The sequence below is a fragment of the Mesoplodon bidens genome (assembly GCF_964165515.1).
Source record: "Mesoplodon bidens genome assembly, chromosome: 2".
Lineage (NCBI taxonomy): Eukaryota > Metazoa > Chordata > Mammalia > Artiodactyla > Ziphiidae > Mesoplodon > Mesoplodon bidens.
In genome coordinates, this window is record NC_138177.1 from 179,913,476 (window position 1) to 179,919,479 (window position 6,004).

At 50.5% G+C, this 6,004-nt stretch overlaps 1 pseudogene across 1 annotated transcript; it reads left to right on the forward strand.

Annotated features, from left to right (window-relative positions):
* Window positions 1-1,563: 1,563 nt before the first annotated feature.
* LOC308611796 (developmental pluripotency-associated protein 2-like) lies at window positions 1,564-3,194 on the forward strand (annotated as a pseudogene). Its single transcript has one exon. The product of its transcript is annotated as a developmental pluripotency-associated protein 2-like (transcript).
* Window positions 3,195-6,004: the final 2,810 nt, after the last annotated feature.

Consider the following 6,004-nt stretch of genomic DNA (forward strand, 5'->3'; position numbering starts at 1 on the left):
GAGCATGCAAAGGCAGGTGAGTGAAATGCCACATGTATTGTTTGGGTCTCTTTATCAGAAACCCAGTTCCAATCAGCTTGATCACAAAAGGATGCGATCGACTTTCAAAAGTGAAATGTTTTGAGGATAGTGCTACCTTCAGGCAGAGTTGAATCCAGGTGCTCAGACAGTGTGGACAAGAACCAGCCTCCCGCTGAAACCGACTAATTTATAATTTAAATAATTTATAATTAAAATTTATAATTTTAAATTTTATAATTATAATTAAAATTTATTAGTCATTATAATGACTAATTTATAATTAAAATAATACCCAGGTTTCTGTTCTTGGTCTTCTTATTCCTCTCTGTCCTAAGCCATACCTGTTTGATCACGTTTGCCTAATTAATAAGGAATAGTGAAGGTCATGTGCCTTGAGCCACAGCTTTCCAATAAGCATCACAGTTTATGTGATGTTCTGGGATACCTTCCAGGTCAAGATGACCTGTACAGATTATGTCGACACAGATGCCCCCTGGTTCACAGACCACAGGTTCAAAGACACATAGACCACAGATGATTAAGATGATTAACCCCAGCTCCTTTGTTCTTCCCCTTTAGAAATCCCTAACTCAGAGACCAAGTTGGAGTGGATCTGAGACTTGTCTCCCATTCCCTTGCTTGGTGCCCTGCAACAAAATCCTTGCTTTGTTGCAAACTCCCGCCCTCAGTTTGGCTTTCTTTGCTTCGGACACACGTGCCCTTTGCGCGGGTTCAGTGCTTTGTCTCTGCTTTCCTTCAGGTGGGTTTCTTTCCCAGGTGGGTACTCCTTCCATGGTGACAAAGGTGGCCGCCAGCAACCCCATTCGCCCATTCGGCTGATTCAGTGAGCCGAGCAGAGAAGCCACTGGCTCCAGAAGTCCTGTGGCTGCTCTCATTGGGGGAGATCGAGTCACAAGCCCATCCCTGAACCAATCACGCTGACTGATTCGCCAGGTTTGAGTCATGCGCCCGCCCCTGCACGCAGCGGGTGGGCAGCCAAGTGGACTTAGGGGAGCGGTGGGGTGGCTTCCCCAAAATGAAATGTGGGCGCTGCGATCAGAAGAGGGGGAAATGGGGCGCTGGGCAGCTACGAACAACAGATGTCTAGTTTCATATTGTATGGCTCCATTTATATGAAATGTCCAGGACAGGTAAATCCAGAGACAGAAGGCAGATTGGTGGTTGCCAGGGGCTGGGAGGAGGGGGAACGGGAGTGATCGTGGTTTAATGGGCAGGGGGTTTCCTTTTTGTGTGATAAAAATGTTTTGGAACCAAATAGAGGTGGTGTTTGCACAACACTGTGAATGTACTAAATGCCACTGAGTTGTTCACTTTATAGTAGTTCATTTTATGTTATGTGAATCCCACCTCAATAAAAAATTGTTTAAAAACCACAGAAAAATGGCATACCCAAATTACGAGAAGAATTTCTTTGAAGAGGCAGGAGATGAGGAAAATGTGACTCTTATATTGATTCCAGTGAATGAGGGACTTGTTGAAGACCATCAAAGGGAACCAGGTGTTTCTTCAACTTCAGAAGTCAACGTGGAGGGACCTCCCTGGCGGTCCAGTGGGTAAGACTCTGCGCTCCCAATGCAGGGGGCCCGGGTTCGATCCCTGGTCAGGGAACTAGATCCCGCATGCATGCCGCAACTAAGAAGCAGTCTGCGTGCCGCAACTAAGAAGTCTGCATGCTGCAACTAAATGATCCCGCGTGCCACAACAAAGATCCCGTGTGCCACATCTAAGACCCGGCACAGCCTAAATAAATAAATAAATAAAAATATAGGGCTTCCCTGGTGGCGCAGTGGTTGAGAGTCCGCCTGCCGATGCAGGGGACACGGGTTCGTGCCCCGATCCCGGAAGATCCCACATGCCGCGGAGCGGCTGGGCCCGCGAGCCATGGCCGCGGAGCCTGTGTGTCCGGAGCCTGTGCTCTGCAACGGGAGAGGCCACAGCGAGAGGCCCGCGTACCGCAAAAAAAAAAAAAAAATATATATATATATATATATATATATATAAAAAGAAGTCAGTGTGGAGCCACCGAATACAAATGATCAAGCTCATCCTCCTCAAACAAACGAAGAGTTCAAGGCTTGCCCCAAATCTAGTTGTAGTAAACCAGTTTATCCCTTGCCGACCATGATGCTTCCAATTAATAAGGTGAGCTGGAACACCTTATGGAACTGTACCGATGGCCAGAAAATAGGGGTTTATCTGAGACTCCAGAAACATGCTTATCCTGCAAAAGATCAGTGTATTCCTCAGTCATCACAGGAGTCCAGATTGCAGTCACGTTCAAGGAAACGCAAGATGGTGACCAATAGAACAGGTGTTCGGAAAAGTAGGATGAGGGAGAGCAGGAAAGGTCTACTGTGGTTGGAGTGATAACTTCAGCTCAGGAAGCCACGTTGGCAGCATGGTCAAGAATTGCTGCAAGAACGTTCAACCTAAGGCTGTGAATTCACAGCTCCTTCCCACCTCTGTTGAGTCCTTTCTGCCACAAGCCTCTGTTGTCCAGTGGTGTGTGGTCCCTGGCAGATCACTCTTGGCAGACACAGAAGGTTGGGTTTGCCTGCAGTTCCATGCGGGTCAGGCCTGGGTGCCTGACACTCCCTGGAGGATGATCTCTCTTTACGTTACTTGCCTGCACTTTCCCATCCCCAGACCCAGAAGATAATGTGTTATACCCTGAATGTGCTAAGAGGAATAAGAAAATTAGGAAAAGATAAATTGCAATGGGGAAGAGGAAGAAACCTGGTTTGGACATACCAGCATCACTACTTTTAGATGGTCCATGTTGGGAATTCCCTGGTGGTCCAGTGGTTATGACTTGGTGCTTTCACTGCACAGTCAAAAAAAAAAAAAAAGGAAGTTAAAGAAAAAAAGGAACATAGGGCTTCCCTGGTGGCTCAGTGGTTGAGAGTCTGCCTGCCGACGCAGGGGACACGGGTTCGTGCCCCGGTCTGGGAAGATCCCACATGCCGCGGAGCGGCTGGGCCCGTGAGCCATGGCCACTGAGCCTGCGCATCCGGAGCCTGTGCTCCACAACGGGAGAGGCCACAACAGTGAGAGGCCCGCATACTGCAAAAAAAAAAAAAAAAAAGGAACATAGATGGTCCATGTCTTAATACAAAATAAAAGGTTACCAGAGGGGAAGGGGGAGGGGTGGGTGAAATTGGCGAAGGGGCGTGATTGTATGGTAATAATGGAACTAGACTTATTGTGGTCTATTATTTTGTAGTGTACACACATATCGAATTACTATGTTGTACATCTGTAACATAATGTTATATACCAATTTTACCTCAATTAAAAAAATGTTTGTTAGAAACAAACAAACAAACAAACAAACGAACCCCAAACACAGTGGATGTTTACTCTCCGGGCATCCTGGGATGCTTCCTTATTTCACAGGGCCGCCTGGATGGTGTGACTCCTTTCCTTCCTTTTTTCCCTGTTCTTTCCCTTCTTAAACCTCAGAGGGTTTGGGACTTGCAGTGAATTTTAAGCCAGAGGTGATTCTGGGTGTGGCCACTGCCCACTGCAGTGGCCCTGGAGACCTGGGTGGTTGGTCCAAAAGCTGAGCTCATGTCTTTTCATGAGACCTGGTACAGAGGGCTCTAATGAGGTGCCAAGGACGTCTTGTTCACCAGCTGTACCTGTTTTCCTCCCCGCTTTGGGTGGTGGACAGGAGCTGTACTCCCTAGGGTACGAGGCTGCAGCTCCAATTGGCCGGGAAGGCTTGGAATGCCGGATTTCCATCATCGCTTGGCACTGAGGGTGCACAGATGACGCCACTATGAAAGGGCTGGTCTTGGGGAAAAGCTATTGGCGCTGGAATTCTAAAGGGGAAAGAGGGTTTGGGCTCATTCTCTGGGCCTGTCCAAATCCTCCATGCTGGGGTTTGGGCAGAGCCCAGAGCTGCCTTGGGGCTCTCCCAGAATGAGCTTGCATTAGCTCCTTCAGGAATGGGAGTTTGAATCCAAACACTCCTCCTTGGGTTGCTCGGCACCAGCTGGCTGTGGTGGGAAGAGGCCCTCTGGTCCCTGGCAGGCCTGGCCCTCTGGGCTCATCTGGCACAGACACGGGGAGTGGTCCCTCTGGCTGAGCTGTGCTCCCTGCTCCTGCCTTGAGCTGTGACGGGCTGATCTTAACCCCAGGGTCTGATCTCAGTGATGCTTCGGGGATTCTCAGGACATGGATGGTTTTGGACCCACCTCCATCACGTGTACCTGGTCATCTGGGGTTTAGGGTCCTGTTTGCAATGCAGATCCGGCTGACTGGGTCAGAACCTCTGAGAGGGATTTTACAAACTCCGTTCGGGGATTTGTTCACCAGCTGAAGTTAGAGAGTGACTGGAGGATGGGACAGTGTTTTGCTCCCCAAAGCTGAGGATTTCCTACTTGTTTTACCTCCTGCCTGGACGTGCAGGGTAGGAATTCTTGCAGATGCTGGTCTCCGGCAGAAATATTACAGTGGTTCCTGGGGCCATGGGGCCTGAGTTTGAATCCTGACTCCGCTCCGTCACTTTCCAGCTGGGGGGACTCCGGACCAACCACCTTGCTTCCCTGGTCCCCGGTTTCCTCATCTCTAAAAAGGGGTCCTTCAGGGATTCCCTGGTGGTCCAGTGGTTAGGGCTCCGTGTTCTCACTGCTGAGGGCCCGGGTTCAGTCCCTGGTGGGGGAACAAATATTCCACAAGCTGCACGGTGTAGGCAAAAAGTACAAAAATGAAAAAACTAAAAAGGGGGCTCTCGAAATTCATGTCCACCCAGGCCCTCCGAATATGACCTTATATGGAACCAGGGTCCTTGCCTATGTCATTAGTTAAGGATCCCCAGATGACATCAGCCTGGATTTAGGGTGGACCCTAAGTCTGATGACTGGTGTCCTTGTAAGAAAAGGAGAGTAGGGGACTTCCCTGGTGGTGCAGTGGTTAAGAATCCGCCTGCCAACGCAGGGGACACGGGTTCGAGCCCTGGTCTGGGAAGATCCCACATGCCATGGAGCAACTAAGCCCATGTGCCACAACTACTGAGCCTGCGTGCAGCAACTACTGAAGCCCGTGCACCCTATAGCCCATGCTCCGCGACAAGAGAAGCCACCGCCGTGAGAAGGCTGCGCACCGCAATGAAGAGTAGCCCCCGCTGGCCGCAACTAGAGAAAGCCCCCGCGCAGCAACGAAGACCCAGTGCAGCCAAAGAATAAAATTAATTAATTAATTAATTTTAAAAAAGAAAGAAAGAAAAGGAGAGGAGGACACACGGAGATATACACAGAGTAGAAAAGGCCATGTGAAGACAAGGCAGAGAGGGGAGTGATGTGGCCATAACCAAGGAAGACCTGGAGCCCCCAGAGCTGGAGGAAGCCAGAGAGGATTCTCCCCAGCAGCCTTCAGAGGGAGCATGGACTGCCAACACTTTGATTTCCAGCCTCCGGCCTCCTGAACTGTGAGAGAAAGAATTTCTGTTGCTTTAAGCCACCCCGTTCATGGTCATTTGTAATGGGCACCCTGGGAAACAAAAACACTCCCTCAAAGGACAGTCATCACCTCGAGCATTTGACACACAGCATACAGAAGGGGCTCAATCACTGTGTAGACGGAACAGCAGAGAGGGCAATAAATTTTCAGGGAGCAGCCCGTGGCTCTGCAGAGGACCAACCGGTCAAAAGGAGCATCCCCAGTGTGTCGGGGCCCGGCCCTGCTGGTGCACTGCCTCGCTCCACTCCCTCCTGGCTTCCAAAGGCTGGAGCCTGGGCAGGGAGCCGGGAGGGAGCAGCACCAAGGAGAGGGCCGGGAAGGGCAGCCCTGGCCCAGGGCGAGGAATGCAGCCCCGTGAATCATGGCGGTTGGGCCAATGGCTGCCTGCTGACATATCACACCCCAGGGGCAAGACAGTGGTGACCTAATGCTGGTGTCAAACACTCAGGGTCCCTCCCAGCACCGCCCCCATGCTTCAACGTTGCCCAGAGGGAGCTGT